The 22,172-nt window shown below is 43.0% G+C and overlaps 1 long non-coding RNA gene across 1 annotated transcript in view; it reads right to left on the reverse strand.

The window, feature by feature from the left end:
* Positions 1-22,172, reverse strand: part of LOC132243971 (uncharacterized) — a 224,548-nt gene that overhangs the window by 10,821 nt on the left and 191,555 nt on the right. Inside the window, exon 2 of the long non-coding RNA XR_009455538.1 lies at positions 10,205-10,339. This is a non-coding gene — a long non-coding RNA (uncharacterized LOC132243971). The remainder of the gene's footprint in view (positions 1-10,204; positions 10,340-22,172) is intronic.

Raw genomic sequence — 22,172 nt, forward strand, 5'->3', positions numbered from 1 at the left:
TCACTTCCCTGGTTATGCTACGTTATACATATCCATGCAAAACATCGTCTATGTTAGATTTGAAAAAGATTTATACAACTTGTACCCAAACCTAGCGGTGGATGGAGGGTCCAAATTGTCCACTGTTCAACAGGTACTTATGTTAGAGAATTTCATTCACTTTTGTCTTCATGGGATATTGTGTATCACAGACATCTTTCATAATGCTTGAAAATCCTTTCCCGCATGTGTATGAGACATACAGTTCCATCTCCATTGTCTTTCTGATTACGTTTTAAAGTTGACAGGCACTCACTCGCCCAAGGCAATTTTGTTAGATATTTATGAGTCATGTTATCAGGCTCAGTGTTGGGACAGGTGCTTTGGTCCTGTAAGGAGCAAATACCTTTTCTGTTCCCAATAAAGTGAGTGGTCAACACTTCTCGTAGCCATAAAAGAAGGAATTGACTCACTAAATACACACCACCTTTGACATACAGTAAGTCTTGTGCAACTGGAAAATTTACCAGAATCTAGTCCTTGTGAATATGAACTAGAAGTGTTTTGTTATTAAAAGATGAATGAATGACATGAGAGAGGTTAATGTAAATGTGAAAAGGCATTAATACATGTTAAGATAAGATATTCTTTAAAAGAGAATGGGGAAGAGTTCTAAGGATATTATTTACCATTTTACAATATAAAGGCATCGTTGGCTAATTAAACCTGCAAAGAATATTAGTCTATCCTGAGGAAGCCACATTGTTTAACAATGCATACTTTAAAAAAGGCTTGCTTTTGATATTTAACCTAATTTTAAAAGGTAGAGAGGAAAAATAATATTTTGTGAACCTGTATAAACATAGAAATTCAATTCATTCCTTTAATTAAAACAGAAACAATGCAACTTGTAAGAAACGCACTTATTTTCTTCAAAAAGGATGATTAATACAGGTTAAAAAGGCTTTCTAGTTTTACAAAATTAATACCATGTTTAATTATATGAGATTAAAATTTCATTACACATAATACTTTAATTGGTATAGATGGGGCCAGAGGTTAAAACCTCTGCATGAGTTACCTTTTGTGCCATTCCAATATCTAATAACATAGCAGTTTTAAATTATAAACCCTGACAACATTTAACAAGTTTCTTACATGTTTTAATTTTACCCTAGTAATCTTTTATGTGAAGCACTGGCGTTCCTGAGGTCATAATCCTGAATGATGAAACAAGCTGAAACAAAAATCATTATAAAACCAATGTGGCTGGACATTATTGGATTATGGTAAAGGTGTTATCTGAACTCTGGCTGTCTACTGTAGGTTTCGATGCAATTAGTTTACTGATGTTAAGTGGATTTTTTTTCCCCTCCCTTCCCTCAACTTTCTAAAACAATCTGGTACAATGTGAAACGCATGGGAAAGACCAAATAGACCAAGACCAAAAAAACCTTTATTTGAGAAAGACCAAATCAAAGTCTGGAAGACGCCTTATCAATGAGCTAAGTGCCGTTGGTGGGGACAGTCAGAGATGCAAAGATTTTCAAAAGACTCTAATGGAGCCGTCACACAAACCTTACTGACTTATGGAAATCAGCCATCAACCTCAGGTACCTTAGAAAACTCGGCCTTATTTAGAGCAGCATTTCTTCAGTGTAAACCAGCAGAGGTCACTATTTCAATGACAAACCCTCTCTATAAGGTTGCAATCATCCTGGCTAGGTACAGTCATTCAAAAAGCCTGAGGTGGGATCAATCCAAGTGATGTGGTTTTCTGTAAGCGGTGCAGTTTAGCTCGGTAGTGAACAGAGCACACATTCACCTTTTGGTGGGACGAGCAAATCTTACACTAGGATCTGCCATTTTTAAAACAGTCTCCGTGTGCGAACTTCTGTTCTGTAACACATATAAACTGGTTTTGTGTGCCGTATTTCTGTTTCTGTTCTTTCTCAAGCTGTCTCCACACACCCCCTACCACCCTTCAGACATCCTAGCCTCTCAGGCACATTCAGTCAACATTGCACAGCTTCAGCTGGGTCCCAACTCTGAGATGTGAATGTTTCCAACCTCTGAAGGCCACTCACTGCCAGGTTCATGGGAGCACCCTCTGTAGCTGCTTCCACCCTTACTGCTCGCAGGATGTCAGCTCTCCTAGGAGACCCTGGTCCACAGATGCTAAACATGCATTAGCCGGCCCCCAGCTCTCAACATCTTCCCAGCACCAAAGGACCCAACAGCTGAGGCTCACCATGCCCAGACACTCAACTCAGAGACACACTCCTCAACCACTCTCTCTCTCTCCTAGATAGGCTTTTATGGGCTGGGAGCCTGAGCAATCACAGGCCTGTACATACCCTACCAATGTCTATGCACACGCTACCATTCTCTTGCACGCAACACCCTACCTGTCAATCACTCAACAGGAAGATACATTCTTCCTGCCAAATCCCATTCAAGCACTATGCACACTCACACCCTGAAAGTAAGTCAAATGACCTCATCCGTTCAAGAGTTTACCACCTTCTGGATCCCTCTGATGGTACAACCCAAATGTGCACGCTCAATGGCACAAAGGGGAAGAGCCATACCAAAACTGGGTGTGGTTTCAGGGGAAAATTATAGAACAGGACAAATTTAGTGTGGCATCAAATGCTGAAAGGAGCAGCAAAAATGACTTTGTGGTATCTTGAATCAGTTTCACGTGCACCATCCTATCATACTGAACCTAAATGATGTGTTTCCACTGCATTTTGGGACATGCGCAGCTGTGAGATATTTCCCACTGTGGCCTGATCCGACTAACTGCATAGATCCAAGACCCTTCAGCATCAATGAGACTTTCCATTGATTTCAGTTATTTTGACTCAGGCCCTTCAGTGTATCATTTTTCGCAGTGAACAGTTGAGCTGTTCACTAATGTAACCTATTACTTCATAAATTTCATTGACATTATGGCCAGAACAGACCTCATGAGATCATCGGGTCCAGTCCCCTGCTTAAGGGGCAGGAAGTCAGCGGAGGTCAGATCACCCCAGCAAGGTGAGCATCCAAGCATTTCTTAAAGGTATCCAGAGTAGGTGCTTGCACCACTTCTGGGGGGAGTCTATTCCGGACTCTGGAGACTTGGATGGTAAAGATGTGTTTCCTTATGTCCAGTCTAAAATGGTCTTCCAGCAATTTGTGACTGTTACACCTTGTCTTCCCTTGGGGTGTCCTGGTAAATGGATGTTCACCCAGTTCCTGATGCACACCCCTTATATACTTATAGGCTGCCACCAAGTCACCCCTGAGCCTTTGCTTCTCCAAGCTGAAGTCCTGTGCCTCTCAGCCTCTCCTCATTTACCTCTAATCATGTGTGTGGCTCACCTCTGGACTCTCTCAAGCTTCTCCACATCCTTTCTAAATTGTGGAGCCCAGAATTAGATGCAGTACTCCAGCTGCAGCCTCACCAAGGCCGAATAAAGCGGGAGGATAACTTCTTGGATCTTGCTTCAGATGCATTGGTAGATGCAAGGCAGAGTTTTATTTGCTATGCCACCTGCGGCACAGCACTGGTGGCTCATGTTCATCTTGTGGTCAGTCATGACCTCCATTCTCTTTCAGTCGTGGTGCTAGTGAGTGTAGCACTGCCGAGCCGGTAAGTATGATGTGGGTTTTTTCTCTCGAGGTGGAGCACCTTGCATTTCTCCATGTTTCACCAGGTTTTGATCTGCCCACCTTGCGAGCCTGTCCAGGTTGGCCTGAATTGCCAGCCTATCCTCTAGCATGAGGATGTCTCAGACTTAACATGCCTTCTCTCTTATGCAAACTGCCAATTCATGTCTTGGTGCTTTGAACCTCTCTGAGCTAATAAGAACTGAGGGTACTTAGCATTTTGCAACCACAGACTCAAGCAAACCCAGCAAGTCTATATGTAACATCTGCCATCATGGTGGAAACTGGGAATTACGGTACTTGAGCTAGAAGCATGATTCTTTCCTGGCTGAGCTCAAGAACTCTTTTGGGGAGTGGAACTATGAAAAAGTCATATAATCTTTGGGTCGGCACAGAAGGGCTTACCTGATCAGTGGATCGTTCTAGACTAGTTACCTACACTCTAATTCCCTTCGCCATTTACATTTTCTTCAATTTAACCATATTCTAATTGTCACTCTAAAAGCCTTTTAGTTTGGAAAAGTTTTTAAGTGATAGATTCATGGGTTGTGTAACGCGCACTTAACATATGGTAAACACAGTAATAAACAGAAATTTGCTAAGAAAAAGTATGACTGATTTTTACAGTGAACTCCTTAAGTTCCATATACTTTTTAGAAAAAGCTGACCTCTTTGGCTAACCACCTGTTCTAAATAACGTACCTCCCAGATGTTGTATTTTTTTTTTGTTCAAAACAACACAAATAACAGTCCCAAAGAAAGGAGAATATTGGGAAATGCTAGATGCAGTTTGACTAGTTTCTGCATTATTAATTCTTTTCTAAGTATTTTTATGCCACTCATCCCTTTAGATGTAAGGGGGCCCGTTGGTGTAAATGAATGTGCAAATTACAGCATCATTATCCATACTTTTACAAAGGAATAGGAACAACTGCAGTTTGTGGTGGAAAATCTAGGAAAATTATTCAAAACAAGATGTTCTAAGATCAATATTCCAGTGGCCTGGAAGCGTGGATTCCCTTTCTCACATGGAGTTAGGTAAACAAAATGTGCATTCACATTTTCTACTGACATAAAAAATATGGAGGTAAATTAGGACACAACCACCTGACTTAAGGGTGGAAATCCAGTGGTTAAAACTGCACAGTTGAACTGCTGGAGCAAAAATATACTGGAAATGAAGCCACCCTGGGAAATCAGTCTTGCCACCTGAAAACCTTCTGCAATGGTGATTCTCAACCAGGATGCTATACGATCCTTTCAAGGGATCCATGAGGGGCCAGGCAGTATTAGCACTGTTTGCTTTATGAACACCTACACATGATTCACAGGACAAACCCAGAGATTTCAAATAGGAATCCATAGCTGTCAAGAAAGAAGTGAAAGCTAAAAGCAGGCATTTTCTTGAGTCTAAAATGGTGAAAAACCACCGATCTTCACATTTGTCTATCTGACGAAGTTTGTGCACAGTGAGCTATAGTACAAATTTTCAGCACACTAGCTACTCCAGCTGCTCCCTACATGGACACTCCTAGGATGCACCAAGCTGGTCTAAAGTGCTACAAGATAGCATTCAGGAACTGAGACAGCTGGTGCCTGTACATGAGCACAGAGGCTGCTCCAACTTGCTGTAATTACGGTTTATTGGAGCAGACTCGATTAATTGAGTTTGCCGCAGCGTGGCAATTACCATGCTCCATCAGCCTCCCGTGCCTCGTGTATCAGTGTCCCCATGCTTCAAAATGGGGGTGGCGGCACTTTAACTAAAACTCGTTGAAGGACATGCTGCAGCACTTTAATTAGAGTGACTCTCTAATTAAAGCACTGTCATCCCCCCACTACAGAGCATGTGTAAAAGTGCCCTGCCTCAATTTCTGCTATTACATACACAGTGACATCCAGGCAAGGAGTATATTCTGAATTTGGCAGACCAAGGATGCATCTACATGTGGCGGTATGGAGCCTTTGCTACTGCACCGTCATTTAGTACTTCCTTTTGGAACTACTAAAAGACAGCACAGTAACAGCCCATACTGCACTGTGCCAGATGCACATGGTTATTTTTTGCCTCTATGTCGCCATAGCATGTCACTACAGCACCGTAGCGTCTTGTGTAGATGAGCCCCCAGAGAAGAATCAGTCAAAGTCCAAGTGGTGGACAAGGAATAAAGACCTGTCAGCCCAAACATTTATCTTAAACTCACATTGATATAGTATTCCATGTCTTCAGTGGCTGATTTTCTCCCTTAAAAAGTCACTTTAGGCTGCTGATGTTCTAGATGGTCTTCTCTAGTTAGCTAACTTTACTTTACTTTCCCATCAAGAGGGGAGAAGATGGAAAAAAAAAAAATGTTTAACTAATCAGCATTAGTTTCCGTTACTTCAGAGCCCAAAGGGCCACCTATTATTATTTGAGTGCTTATTGATTACCCCATAATATTGACAAAGTCAGTATCCATATGGATTACCTGCCACACGAACACCGGCCAGGTGGACTGAAGATGCCTTGGACCAACACAAAATTTCACACCAACCTGTCCAAATCTGATTGATGTAAATTAAATAGGTGCTTAGTTCTTGGCTACTTTTCAACTTCCTGTTACCAAATCCTATAAGGGGAACGGTGTCGACGGGAATTAGAACTCAATTCTCACACGTAATCAGAACTCTCTCCTCACTTGTCTCACTTTTTCCTACCTAGTTTACAACAGGATGTCAATATGTGGCAGCTGTTTAATTGACTAAGTATATAGGATTAACTAGTACTGCAACAATACTAGTAAAACATAAAGCAAAAAAGAGAGAGATTTTCCCAAATATTGTGAATTTGTTGCTAGATCTGAAGCTAATACACAGCAATGTACATTTTCAATATTTATCAGCCTCAGGCTACATTTTAAGACAGTAAAGTATACTGTCTTAAAGAGCCCCATCTGTTGTAAAGCAGCGAACATCATAAATTCAGGTTAATGGAACTACGCCCTTTTCCCCCAAGATGAGGCTTTGGCCCCAGTGTCTTTATTTAATAAATAGACCAGTTCTGGACCTGATCATCACTTGCACCGGAAAGGATCGACTCCAAAGGAGTCTCAGGTACTTAATGTAATGCAGGATGAGACCCTAAGTGAGTTGCTACAGGGTGTAATTTTAAGGCATCTTCTTCATTAAAAGAACAAACTTTCAAACCCAGCAAATGAAATTTAGTAATTAAAACATGTTTGCTTAAAAATAAATCTGTTAAAGGTCTTGGACAGTGAAACACTATCCTTTGGATTAATGTTTAATTGAAAACAGTATTTACTGCTCTAGTGCATTTGATAGAGCTCTTTACTGTGTTTCTTTATGTATAATTGTGTTTTGCAACCAATTTAAAATAACTAGATGAGTGCAGTCCTTATAGAAGGTGAAGATGAGTCCTTGCAAGGATATCAGCGTCTACAGGGGTTTCTTTCTAACAGATATGAAAAAGTAATTTCCATTCTGCTACTTTCCTGTGATCCTTTCTGCATATAAAATGCTTTTCACATGCACACACTCAAGTCTACGCACCTGAGGAGGAGAATGGTTTTTAATGCTCAACATCATACCCTATTTTAATATTCCCTGTGTATTTCTGTTAAGGAAAAATTAGGCAATAATTATTACAACTGTTTTTCTCTGCAATACTTCATAACTAATTGCACTTCTACTTATTACAGTCTTGGAATGTAAATGTTTCATTGGGAAAAAATGTCAATGGATACAATTCTATCATGAATATAAGATGCTCAACGGGCTCCAAGTCCAGGTGGGGCTTTCAATACACCCCTATATCTTACAGAGCACAAGTCTCACTTTGACTTCATGTAGCCTCTGATCCAGCAAAGCATTCAGACCAGATCAAAAGCATGGATTATCAAAAGCATGTCAGTAATGAATGGGCACAAGTCACTGAGAAATAAGTCAGGACGGGAATTTTTCCATTAAGTTCTTTTTTTCATTCGAAAATGCAAATTCATCGGAACTAAACTTTCTCTGAAATATATCAGTTTATGGAATATACCCAACCGCTCAACATTTTAAGTACATACCATTACAAATGTGAACGACGTGCTTGGTTTTGGTTCATATTCCTCTCTCTCCTACTGCTTGCCCTTGTTCTCCTCATACTTTCATTGGATATTTGTCATTCATGTGAGTTTGGTTGTGACCCCCTCATGTCAAGGACCTCATCTTTTTATTTATCCAAAAGGATTATGCGCCACTGGGTGCTACTTTAAAATAAATAATAATTCACTATAACAGAGAGCATAACCTGCCACACATTTGATGACCCCCCCCCCACCCTTTTCTTTTCTTTTCTTTTCTTTTCTTTTTTTTTGGAAGGCCTAACCTATAAAGGAAGAAGATCTTAATATGACATACCCATTAACATCTGAGCTGCTCTCCACCATCAAGAATCTACCTATAATCCGCTCACATTTAGTGTGTTGCGCTATTGTTATAGACAAGGGAATATCTAACTCTCTCAAGGTTAATTGTTCTTTGAAATATACATGAGAAACTGTATTGACTGTCTTGCATCTGACCTCACCTGTCATGCCGGAGGCGGAGGAGGATAGTAACAGAGAAAAGGACCCTGGCAAAGGATGAGCAGGACAGAAGTGAAATACTGTGGCTTACATTTAATTCTGTCAGCATTGCTTTCCTACTCATTGTTTGAGGTCCAGCATGAGCATATCGTCCATTATTCTGGTTTTGTGACAGCACAGCCCATGTAGATTACAGTCGTTCGGAGAGTCCAAGCGAACATTTCCTAAACAGAGTAGGCCTTTTACTGCTACTTGATCACAAAACATTTTCACATCTTACGCTACATGTTAATAATATGATCCAGATTCATTCCTGAGAAGCAAGACTGAACTAGTATGCAGATGTTATTTCTTACTGAAGGTAATTCTACAATCTGAGAAAACTTTCTATCTCATTTTGAAGGGTATGCAGATGCTGACTTGCTTTACCACCCTGCTTTTACATCCGATCTTATAACATCAGGACCCCAATTATCTAGGCATCTTAGAAAGGGAAAGACAGTTATTCTGATGTTGTAAAATGTTCTCTCTGAACCTATTCCAGTTCTTGAATCAAACTTATCATGGTATGTGAGCATCCCTAAGGATTTTCACAGAACAGGTAGGAAGGGATGCAAGTTCAACAAAAGCTTGATCGTACTGGTAGAAAATGGTGATCCTCTATCACATGCATTCTTCATCTGTGGATCTGAGGCCTTTGTGGAGAGGCCTCCACAAAGGCCAGGGAAACTGGAAGGAAAGATCTCATATGGGTACTGATATCACAGAGTTTACTCATTTTTTGTGATTCCAGGCACAGGATCCTGATAGCTGTTTACTTGAGATTTGTGAGACTTGACGCGAGAATTTTATGGGTTTAAAAAGTTTCAGCAAGAGAGAGACAGAACAAAAATTCATGAAGCAGTCTGTAAGCATTGTGCCTCCCTTGGAAATAATGTCACAAAATAATTTTACCAGTTAAAAAACAAGTGTCACTTGTAGGTGATGAACTTAAGTCACATTTCAAACAGGAGCAAGTAATATTGTGCTTATACTTGAAACCTTGGAGATTAAGTTTATCCTAGAAATGCTGAGAGTCTTATGGATACTTTACATGTCCCCAGAGAATGAGGATAGGGTCGGGGTTTTAGAGTTGTTTGGTCATTACCAAATATTCATGTGTCTGACTCCTAATACAGTCCATGACTTTATCTTCGTTAGACATTTTTTTATGATAGCAAAGTAACCCTTTATACCTCTACCCTGACAACTGAATTCTTGCTAAACTTTACCAGGACCAAATTGCAGCCATCATGATGGAAGAGTTCATGCCACTGTCAGGTTGCATAAAACTTGACCTTGTAACAGCTCTGGATGGAACACGTCCATAGGACCAGAAGTTATTCCAATAGCAAAGACTGAGTCTCAAAACCTTGCATTCAGTAGCACTTAAATAAGTGATCTCATGACACACTAATACATTATGTAAAATGTACAGAATTGGGCCTTGCCTGAACACTGTACAATACCACTCACAAGCAACTTTGAACAGGAAACATTCCCTATTTTTCAGACACGCCACAAAATTTCTATGCCATACATGTACTATAATGAAGTGCCGGTAAGACAGATCCAGTTAAATCTCTTTGAACTGGATTCATCTACTACCTAGATTGCGTACTACAGGAAACCCACATGCTCCATTTGTGTAGAAGCTGGAGGTATAATATTTTCATTACTGAGGTCAGTCCTGGGAAGTAAAAAAAAAAATGCCAATGTCCTCTCCCCTTTAAAAATCTCTCATCTCTTACCTGCTATCTGCTAGCTGTATGGAATATTTCCCTTGCTGCTGATTCTGACAGTGGCCTAATTAACTCATTTTATCTTTTGCTATAAATCAATTACAATTAAAATATAGTTTGTCAAATCCCAGTGGAGTATTGTTTCATGTTAAAAACATCTTTACTCATAAGAGCAAGTGTGATTAACTTCAGGGGAAAGCTTAAAGTTCAACTTACTAGGAGCAGAGGCAATGAAGCACAGTTCTTCCTTTAGAGTACTTCAAGGCTGGAGTCAACACAAGGGAGCAAAACAAATGGATAACTTTACACTGGCCATTTCCAGCTCTCTGAGGGACAGCAGGACCCAAAATGCTGAAAACAGAAAAAAGCAAACCATGATTATTAAATAAGGACTTAAGTATGAATGAAAGGGATTGGGGGGGGGTTCATTTGGAAAAAGTTCAATGTTTTTAGCAAACACATTTGAAAATTTAAGCTGTTGCCTTGTAAGTAGAGATTTTTGGAGTAAGATGCAATGAGCCAAGATATCTGCTGGAGTCAATGCACACAACTTGGTTGACTTCTAAGTAAATGCCCATTTAAACAACATGAGACAGTAGGTATGTCATTTGTCTTTGGCATTTGCAGATCCATGGACAGTGCCCTATACTGATGACTTGCCCCCAGGTGTACTCCACTCCACCTACAGTTTTGCACACTCCAATATCCCCCTGCACTTTTTTAAAATCTCTAGTGCTCAGAGACCTCAACAGAGATCAGCTCAAGTGCTACAAGAACTAGCAACAGCATAAAACCTCAATAGAGACAGCCTCCAAGTTCTCTCGGGAAGGGACTGTGTGTTTATACAGCGTCTAAAAAAATGGAGTCTTTATCGAGTTTTACTCGTTGAGGGGCGAAGGGGAAAACAGCCAAAGAGAAGGAATGACTGGCTCAAGTGATAAAGCTTGTCATTCGCTGGGCCAGAAATAAAACCTTCGTTCGGACTATTAAATGAAACAACCGGCCAGTTTTACACATTAATAATGTGGAGGTTTTTTTGTATGATGTCCCCTCGGTGGGCAGAAGAATCTGGCCTCTTCACACACAAAAATGCATTGTCCTAGTGATGCTCTGCTCTCAGCACATTATTGTGGCCATGCTATGCCTTTCTACATTGAATCAGGCACCAGCAAGAATCCCTAGGAAACCAACAGATTTACCACCCAAAAGTGATAAATGATAATTACGCTGTAGACAACAGATGTGACACAACATCAGACTAATAATCACACCCCTCTCTCTCAATGCACATGAAGAGTAGACGCCTGGTCCTTCAGTGGCAATGCTTGAACTAACAAACACAACTCCTCGACTAGCTTGAGTAGGAGGCGAGTCAGCATGTGCTCCCACACACAGCCAACACAGGATGTTGTTGCTTCCACTGTCTACCGTGGAGGTTTTCAACCTTCTTTCATTTGCAGACCCCTACAAAATTTGGACGAGGTGCGGACACTTTGGGAAATTTTGAATGGAGTCATCTTTCATGGACCCCTTTGACATAGTCTGCTGCTCCCCAGGGGTCTGCAAACCCCAGACTGAAAACCACCAGTTTAATATAACAGTCTGCACTGGTATGAAACAATGAATAAGGACAATTCCTGGGCATTGCAGCATTTTCATCTGAAGACAGCTGTGGTATAGTTTCTTGGAGGTGGTATTTTTCTAGCAAGAGTTGGAATGATCCCAACTATCCCTAAAGAGAGTATGTAAGACGCCAGTTCTGGTTTTTGAAGCGTCTTGCTGTTCTTGGGAGAAAGTAACAAAAGAATTGAAAAATATATTTTCTGGTATGAGAATCTATATCCCTAACTAGCTAGTGTCACTGGATAATGGTATGAGCTGACCCCTGGGTCACTGATAAAAATGGTGAAGTCTGAACAGTTTCGACAGGATGGAATAGTCATCCCTTTACAAAAGCATCTTTCATTTTAGCAGGGAAGAGAGAAAAGCAGAGAACACACATGCATAAACACGCCCACACATATGCCCACGTACCTATGTGTGTGCCTCGTTGTGTGTGTGTGCCTGTATTAATTATGTATCTGTACTCACACGTTTCACAGGGCCAGGATTTTTTCTGACAACGGATGAGATTTTGGCCCCGTTGACCTCAGTTGGGCCCTGCTTTCATCTAATTATTTTGGCACCACTCTGATGTCCACCACACGACCAGTTACCATCAATGGAGTCTTAAGTCCTTATCCATCGGCTGGCGGGGGTGTCAAAACACTGAGAGGCTTGACACACCTTCAAAGTTCATCTATGCTAATTCTTCACATGTCAGTCCAAACCCTGATCATGTGCAGGGGTTTCCGATGCCACTCCACAAAACATAGACACATCATACAAAATCAGAGCTAAGTGCTGGCAACTGGTTATTATTTCATACCAGTGTCACTGCTATGTGCCAGAGAGAGGATTCATTTGGCAAACAGACCTCTGTTACCCTCTGATGTAATGAATACATTCTCAGCATTTACCACGAGCCCTGTTTTAATGACGGTCGCCATCTGAACCTCAAAATATTCCCTTTACGTTTGTATTCAGTATGATTCCACGAGTACTTTTCCACACGCTTTTGACAAGCACGGCTCTAGATTAGCAAACCAAGGTTTTGTTTGACCCTAACTACCATGTAAGCTTCTAGTTTTCTCTAGTCTAAAGTACACTGAAGTATTTTTCTGCTTTCCTGCAGTTTTTAAGTAGATAATAAGTCCCAAAATTCACCAGCCTTTAGCTGAAAGAAGCTTGTCACGGTGGTTGGTAGCTAATGAAGATCCCTTTAGTTTATCTTCATCAATTGTCAAATATTTGAGTCCATGAAGTGGTGTGATGAGGTACAAAGACAGATATTTGAAGGGATTTTAACTCATTTGAGCAATTACATGCTTAACTGCCCTGCGATAATCTGTCAGTCTGAGTCTTTTCTACACAGCAGAAGTGGGGAGTATTAGAATAGCTGGATTTAGAACATAAAGGCCTAGTCTGAATGGAAGAAAGGCACCAGAGAAATTAATTGCCAGTAACAAACAGCAGGACTGCTTGCAAGTTATATATCACATAGTTACCTACCAGCAGTGATAGAGGCCAGCTGTAAAATAACGTACTGGATTGTGACAAAATAGGCAGTGCTCTGAAATCAGTAAATACCATGAAGAATTTAAACCAGGGCTAGGCTAATTAAGTATACATATATTGTTCGATATGAAGGTTTGTTGCGGATAAAGGCTAGCCAAACCAACGTGTTTGCAATGGCAGTTGAACCATTTTAAAAAGCAATCCAATCATTTACACACATGCTTACATATGCATCTACAACACATGCATTCAAACTTACACATGCAGTGTACGTACACAAAGGCAAGAAGAATCAAACAAGTACAAGTAAGAATATAGGGTGATTTCTTAACATATTGAAGTTTTGCCTTCGGGGAAGTAAAACATGAGATTCAGACTTTCTAAACCTTTGGCTGCTCATATCTATAATAACATTATAGAATCATAGAAAATGAGGGCTGGAAGGGACCTCGGGGGGTCACATCTAGTCCAACTCCTGCTCAAAGCAGGACCAGCCCCAACTACATCATCCCAGGCAAAGCTTTGTCTAGCTGGGTCTTGAAAACCTACAAGGATGGAGATTGCACCACCTCTCTGGGTAACCTGTTCCAGTGTTTTACTACCCACCCCCACCCCGTGAGAAAGTTCTTCCTAATATCTAACTTAAACTTCCCTTGCTGCAACTTGAGCCCATTGCTCCTTGTCCTGTCATCTGCCACCACCGAGAACAGGCCAGCTCTGTCATGCTTTGAACCCCGCTCCAGGTAGTTGAGGGCTATTAAATCCTCTCTCAGTCTTTTCTCCAGACTAAATAAGCCCAGTTCCCTCAGCCTCTCTTCACCAGTCATGTCCCCCAGCCCCCAAATCATTCTTGTTGCCCTCCACTGGACTCTCTCCAATTTGACCACATCCTTTCTGTAGTGGTGGGCCCAAAATGAGATACAGGACTCCAGATGTGGCCTCATCAGTGCCAAACAGAGGGGAAGAATCACTTCTCTCGATCTGCTGGCAATGCTCCTCCTAATGCAATCCTACTGTTGCTTGCAATTGAAGGATTAAATGTGCTCTGTTCTTTGCTGTGCCAAGCAAATTCTGGGAGCAGCCAAAAGAAAAAACTGTAAAGGAGCTGTCAGGATACACCACGGCTGTACAACTTTTTAGTGGCCAGGGGCCAAACACTGTGGGGGCTGCATTAGCAAGGGCCACATTTCCTCCTGCTCACCTCCCTAGCTGCAAGCTCCCCCAGCATCACATAGGCAGGTGGCTCCCCCCATCCGCTGTGGCACCTTGAGCAGCCTTTCCACCCCCCTTGGCTGTGGGCTCCCCTGGTATCTACCCCCACCAGGTATCCACCCCTTCTTTTCCTTAGAGGCAAGACCCAGATCAATATGGCCCAAATTAAGTGTGGCCCTTTATGAGAAGACAAAACAAACTGCTTCCTTAGAAGAAATTGGCTGCTTACACTGGAGAACAGAGGGTGAGAATCTCCAGCCATGCCAATAGCATTAGCTGGGCCAGATGGGGCATGTCTGAGCAGGATTGGATAGGATCATGCCCTCGCTCCTTCCCAACACATGCGAGGGAGATGAGGCGGGTGGGGAAACAGTAGGGAGCAAGTTATACTCTTCTCAGATCTGCAGTTCACTACGCTCCTTCTTGCACCCTGGAGTTACTCTAACCTCTGGGTATCACCATTACTGTGTACAGAATGCTTATCCCCTTTGCAGGCAGCAGAGACTAATTAGATAAACAACCTAATATTTATAGGGATGCAACAGCTTACTATAATTACAGTGTTCGTTAACTGCCTAGACCACGGACTAGAGATACCTGGCACAAAAACCACAGGTCACAGCCAGTGCACGAACAAACAGGTGCATGTGACTTCATTATTACTAGCAGCATTATTAGGTAAGATAGCAGATTATTACTTCTGTTTAGATGTACACTGGAGTAACCCTTAAAGACACCAGTCTTTCTTCAAGGCACAGGAAGGGAGAAAAAGGGATATTGTAAAGGTTTGTATTTTGCTGCACGCGACCTAAGCAAAGTAGTGGTCTGGGGGAAAAGTAAACATTTCAGAGAGCAATTAAACATTATGCATGCTATGGAAAAAGAGACTTTTTACCTGGTGGTTATGAAGTTGAGTGTCTGTGCTTTGGAACGATTACTGAGGATTACACCACGACCAACCTACCTTCTCCTTGCAGCAAAACCACCTGGCCCTGGCATTCCCATTCCCAGCTGTGACCTCTGGCCCTTGGCCTGTGGTGTTCTGGGAAATGTGGTTTTAGGAACCAGGTGGCCATGTTATTTGTGGGGCATCTTGATTAAGTTAATTAATGTGGTTTTCAGACTTCTTTTATTCTGTGATGCTGTCACATGGCAGATTTGGAAGTGGAAGGGTTGTCCCCCACTTTTTGAATGCAGTCGTTAACCCTTGAAAGAGGGTGAGCTGCTCTTCAAAATGCTCTGTGTTGATCAGCTGGGATACTGAGCCAAGGTTCATCTCCATAAGGTTCAAGCTCAGCCGCGGTTGGGTTCAACCGAATGCTTTGATTCACAAGCTGGAAGCTCTGAATCATGGGGCGTAACTGTGGTGAGACATTGTTAAACTGGGTTATGGCACCTTGCTTACATATTTCACTAATTTACTCCTTTAAATCTCTGAACATTTCAGAGTATTGAGAGATGCAACAGGAAGCATTACATAGAGTCTGCCTGAATCCCTGCTTGAGGTGGTGCCATCATCCACCATTATAATGATAATAATAGAGTAAGAGTTTGAGCAGAAATTAGGATACCTGGGTACTATCCTCAGCCTGAGGCCCACATCTCCCACTCCCCAGGAAACTCCCCTCATCTCCAGGCTATCAAGACATCTGGCTGGGGAACATCCCCCCACCCCTCCTACTGAAATGGGGGGTCATTGTTCAGACAAGAATGTAGAAAGTCACAGGGTCAGAAGAAAAGGAAGCCTGACTCTATAGCAGGGATGAGCAATTATTTCAGGCAGAGGGCCGCTTACTGAGTTTTGGCAAGCTATCGAGGGCTGCATGACAGGCAGCCCAGGGCAAATAAATATAAATTTTCTAAATTTTTTAGGGGCCCCATGGGCCGGATAGAATGGCCTGGCGGGCTGCATCTGGCCCTTGGGCCACATTTTGCCCACCCCTGCTCTATAGCCTAGTGGTTAAGGTGGCTCTGAAGGAAACCTGTGTCCCATCCCTGTATCCAGAACTATTTTATAACTGAAATGATTGCCTAACATAAAATGCATAAACAGTCCTGGGAGGGTCCCCCCCCCCACCAGGGGAGGTCCCTCATTACTGGGCTAAACAGTCACTCTTCCCCTTGTTCCTTTTCCTTCTGACTCCATGACTCTTGCACTCTTTTCTATCCCCCAAGTAGCCTACCTTTCACAGGAGGGCTTGAAGGCACATGCCATCTTGCATATTCCATAGAGGGGTGGACAAACCACAGACTATGAGCCACAGGTGTTTAAATATAGTTTAAATACAGTTCCAGAAGAAAGAGAAGCAGTTAAATCCAAATAAATATTCATTTTCTTTCTCCATCCAGGAAGAGCACACACCAACTGCTGAAACTTCCTTAGCCTGACGAAGGGTTTTTGAACCCGAAAGCTTGCTTAATAACTATTCTCCAACTATTTGGGTTGGTCTAATAAAAGATATCAGATTCACCCAAGGAATCTTGTCTGCCTATGTCCTTAGACCAACATGGCTACAACCTACACCCCTGCATTTTCTCTCTCTCCATTTATATATTATGTTCTGTTTTTCATTTTCTTCAGTTGTTGCTCATTATATATCCCAACACGTCATATAATAACAACTTGCTATTCCAGCTGCAAAGATACGTTCAATTGTTGACTCTGGGGAAGGCACCTCTTTAACACTGTGTGTCCTGTGGCTCCTATCCATGTCAGGATTTTGGCTTGTGGCTACAGAGCTAGAAAGTTTGGCCATAACTGTTATCAAGGCTCTGCCCTGGGAAGAGGTAGACGACATCATAGATGTGGGGTTAAATCTCTTCAGGCCGAGAGGGGCTTAAAACACAAATTCACCACTTCCACAGTGAGTGCTTTAACTGTTAGACAACACCGATTCTTTCTCTTGCCATGCTTGAAAGGATGCCATGCTACTGCCACAGGATGAACTTGATGTGGTCAGTGTAAACGGGGCCTGCTTCGACAATGCTGAATGGATCAGGCCATTCCACACACTTCAGGGACACGTACACCACTTCCATGGTGCTCTCAGGGAGACAGGTCCCACAGCCCAGCCCACCGACTCACTCATTCCTGCTGAACTCAGAAAAGTGAGGAATCCCCTTTGGGGACACCCTCCTGCCGCTGTGTTGGCTTAGCCGCTGTTAGGAAATACATAATCTATGTGCATTATGTTGTTATTCAGAGTAGCACATCTGGCAGCATTGTGTACTTTTTCACCTTATAGCATACACTGGCTGGGATGCTGATCGTTATGATGCGATCAAGGCCAGATTTAGATTTAGGCACTATAGGTCCATGTGTAAGACCCCTGTTCTGGGGTCAGCTTTCATTTAACATCAGAAAACAAGTTTCTAGCTCACATGGTTGTGAAGAAAAGCTTCAAAATGTGACATAAGTGGAACCAGTGCCTTGACGTTCCACGGATAGTCAAACAACCTAGAACAGGAGCTCCAAGGATCTCAATGAGATAGTCACACCAAGAACCACTGCTTTGCAGATTTCTCAACATCACCCTACAACAGACCCTAGGTATGATCAGAGAAGTGAGCAGTGGTCCTGGCACAAGCTCAGATCTGATGCCCAACAAACCTCCACGAGACAGGTGTCTGTAGGTCTTCATAGATTCATAGATGTTAGGGTCAGAAGGGACCTCAATAGATCATCAAGTCCGACCCCCTGCACAAGCAGGAAAGAGTGCTGGGTCTAGATGACCCCAGCTAGATACTCGTCTAACCTCCTCTTGAAGACCCCCAGGGTAGGGGAGAGCACCACCTCCCTTGGGAGCCCGTTCCAGACCTTGGCCACTCGAACTGTGAAGAAGTTCCTCCTAATGTCCAGTCTGAATCTGCTCTCTGCTAGCTTGTGGCCATTGTTTCTTGTAACCCCCGGGGGCGCCTTGGTGAATAAATCCTCACCAATTCCCTTCTGTGCCCCCGTGATGAACTTATAGGCAGCCACAAGGTCGCCTCTCAACCTTCTCTTGCGGAGGCTGAAAAGGTCCAGTGTCTCTAGTCTCTCCTCGTAGGGCTTGGTCTGCAGGCCCTTGACCATACGAGTTGCCCTTCTCTGGACCCTCTCCAGATTATCCGCATCCTTCTTGAAGTGCGGCGCCCAGAATTGCACGCAGTACTCCAACTGCGGTCTGACCAACGCCCTATAGAGGGGAAGTATCACCTCCCTGGACCTATTCGTCATGCATCTGCTGATGCACGATAAAGTGCCATTGGCTTTTCTGATGGCTTCGTCACACTGCCGGCTCATGTTCATCTTGGAGTCCACTAGGACTCCAAGATCCCTTTCCACCTCTGTGCCACCCAGCAGGTCATTCCCTAGGCTGTAGGTGTGCTGGACATTTTTCCTCCCTAGGTGCAGCACTTTGCATTTCTCCTTGTTGAACTGCATCCTGTTGTTTTCTGCCCACTTGTCCAACCTATCCAGGTCTGCCTGCAGCTGTTCCCTGCCCTCCGGCATGTCCACTTCTCCCCATAGCTTTGTGTCATCTGCAAACTTGGACAGAGTACATTTGACTCCGTCGTCCAAGTCGCTGATGAAGACATTAAAGAGTATCGGTCCAAGGACCGAACCCTGCGGGACCCTACTGCCCACAGCCTTCCAGGTCGAGACCGACCCATCTACCACGACTCTTTGGGTGGGACCCTCTAGCCAATTCGCCACCCACCGGACTGTGCAGTCATCCACATCACAGCCTCTTAGCTTGTTCACCAGTATGGGGTGGGATACCGTATCGAAGGCCTTCCTGAAGTCTAAGTATACGACATTCACCCCTCCTCCTGTGTCCAGGCGTTTCGTAACCTGGTCATAGAAAGAGACTAGATTGGTCAGGCACGATCTGCCCCCACAAACCCATGCTGGTTTCCCCTCAGCATAATTTGTCCTGCCGGGCTCTCACAAATGTGAGCCTTGATAATTTTTTCAAAGACTTTACCAAGGATGGAGGTGAGACTGACCGGCCTATAGTTGCCCGGGTCCTCCTTCCTCCCCTTTTTGAAAATGGGGACCATGTTAGCCCTTTTCCAGTCTTCTGGGACTTGGCCCGTGCGCCACAAGCGTTCGAATATTCCCGCCAGTGGCTCTGCAATGATGTCGGCCAGTGCCTTCAGCACCCTGGGATGGACCCCATCTGGGCCTGCCGACTTAAAGGCATCCAGTTCTTCCAAGTGACTCTGCACCACCTCAGGATTTACGTATGGAAGTCTGGCGCCTTGCTGCTGCCTCTCTACAACCCCAGTGAGAGACTTGTCGTGCCCCTCGCTTAGGAACACTGAGGCAAAGAACTCGTTGAGGAGTTCAGCCTTGTCCCCCCTGTCTGTCACCAATTGTTTCTGCCCATTTAGCAGGGGTCCTATTCCTCCCTGGGCCTTCCTTTTACTCCCTATATATCTAAAAAACAATTTCTTGTTGTCCTTTACTTGGGTTGCCATCCTCAGCTCCATGGTAGCTTTCTCAGCTCTTAGTAGATACCAACTGAAATGTATAGCTGTGGAATTGATGGCTGCTTCTAAAGTGCTCCCACATAGGAAGAATTTCTTACAGAAGACAAGACATATGCAACTTGTACACACTCCCACCTAAAATGCCCGAAGTAAGTTATCAGGTAAGCTGGTGGGTAGGGACAATATGAAGCCTAATCCTGTTCCCACTAAACTAACTAAAATCAACATCCAAATTCTCATCGTGGCAATGAGATTAGGATGGGCACATTATCTGAGCTTTAGACCAAAGAATATGTAGCCAGCCAATCAACAATAACCCCAAAGTTTTTAAAAGCTTGTGTCTGAGCCAAATATATCCTTACAACATGAATTAAGCTTCTAGCTTTATGTTCTGTGTGATCATTAACTGAACACTTGGCGAGAATAACTTCCAAAACCATAGCATTCCATTGGGGATATAATCAGTCCTTGTGGGCCCAATGCTGAAATACGCTGCTCTGGTGGATCATAAGTGAAATCCTGGCAGGACGAGGCACAGTCTTGGCTCCATGCCTTTCACATGCCCAGTGGTGTAGCTGCATTGACGTATCGTGAAGGACGAGTTGTGCCAGGTACAAATCCAACACAGATCCATGGCTCACAATCTCTCTCCCAGACTGCTCCCGGAGCTGTGTCGTAATGCAGGGCCCCCACACCAGGCACACCATAATGGCATGAACTAGTTCATAATTAATATGCAATTTGCATTCCAAACATTTGGCAGAAAATGCAATAATGAAAGGTGTGGCAGCAAAAGCGGCAGAATTCTGCAACTTTCACTCAAGCAACTGTGAACGGGCTTTCTGATCTCTATACTAATGGGAGTTTTGCCACTGACCTCCCAGGGGCCAGGATTTCACCCTGCTCTTTTGTTTATTGTTCTCCTGCCCTAGATATCAGGATTTATTGACATGTGGCAGAGAAAGGGGAACAGTTAGCGGTGTCAATTTTGAAGCCGTCCAGCTTCATTTTTGGCTCACATGGCATTTCCCACGGTAATGTAGAAGCACAGGTTTCCATGCTGTGGCCAGCTTTCTGCTAACAGAGCAGCGTGATGTGGAATCTCCCTCCAAAAGTTATTACTATTATAAGTATTGTCATAATCCCTATGAGGCCTACTCATGCATAAAGTCCTTCTTTTGGCTTATCTGTATCTCTAGGCAGCATAGTATTTCTGCTTGAATGGAGCTTTACGTTAGAGAATCAGTTAAACAAGATTCATCTTGAAAGTCCAGAGAGAAGACTTCGAAACATAGCATCTACTGTATTCCACAAGTGGAGATACCCTTCTAAATTTTAAATCTGACATAAAAGATAAATGTTGCCTGAAATCTGTTTTGTATACTTATTAACACTATTCCCTTGAGGTGTGTATTTTTGAGTGGAATGCAAAGTTGGTAAAGTGATGAGTATAATTATAATGAGCATTGATTAGCTTGGTAGCCAGCCTACAGTAGCTTTGAGAGCTTTTTGAGAGCATCATAAAAGGAAACCACGCAAATAAGTTGTGGAGTATATTGTTCAAGGATTGACAACCAGCTCCCTAAGGAATCCACATCAAAGTTGATCTATACGATATGCAAAACATTCTATAAACACACCAAAACCGTACTAAATATTTGAAGGTTTCCATGTCAGAAACTTAAAATCAGAATATATTAAACATCATCCGTCTACAAACTCATCAGAGGGGGACAGCGGGATATAGGGGGTACGATGTTTACCAGGGCGCCCATCAAGGTAACTAGAAACAATAGGGTTTCCAAAAAGGGTTTCCAAAAGGTTTGCCAAAATATGGAATATGCTTCCAAGGGAGGTGGTGCTGTCCCCTTCCTTGGAGGTCTTTAAGAGGAGATTGGACAAACACTTGGCTGGGGTCATCTGACCCCAGCACTCTTTCATGCCCAGGGCAGGGGGTCGGACTTGATGATCCAATAGGTCCCTTCCGACCCTAAAAATCTATGAAACCATAAAAAGAGTCAAGTATTAATGGCTGCGAGTATTCCATGCTATTAAACTGTGCCCTCCTTTTTTCACTGGCTAAGGAGTGACTACTCTTGTCTTTGGAATTTACTTTCTAAATTTCTTAGGTACAGTTATAAATTGGAAGAATTGCCTAGCAACTATATTGGGGCTTGTTTCATCCTGATTTCAGTAGAATTAGGATGACAGAACTGGTGCAAAGAGGTGATGAGTCAGGCCCACTGTTTTAAAGTTATTTCTCCTTTTATCTTATCGTTTTTTTATTTCACATCTACCTGCATGTTCCACATTGTGCTCGAAATGCTGAACATGGTTTGAATTTATAGAACTGAATCCAGCTGGCTGAGGTCAAGGCAAA

The sequence above is a fragment of the Alligator mississippiensis genome, chromosome 11, assembly GCF_030867095.1.
Source record: "Alligator mississippiensis isolate rAllMis1 chromosome 11, rAllMis1, whole genome shotgun sequence".
NCBI lineage: Eukaryota > Metazoa > Chordata > Crocodylia > Alligatoridae > Alligator > Alligator mississippiensis.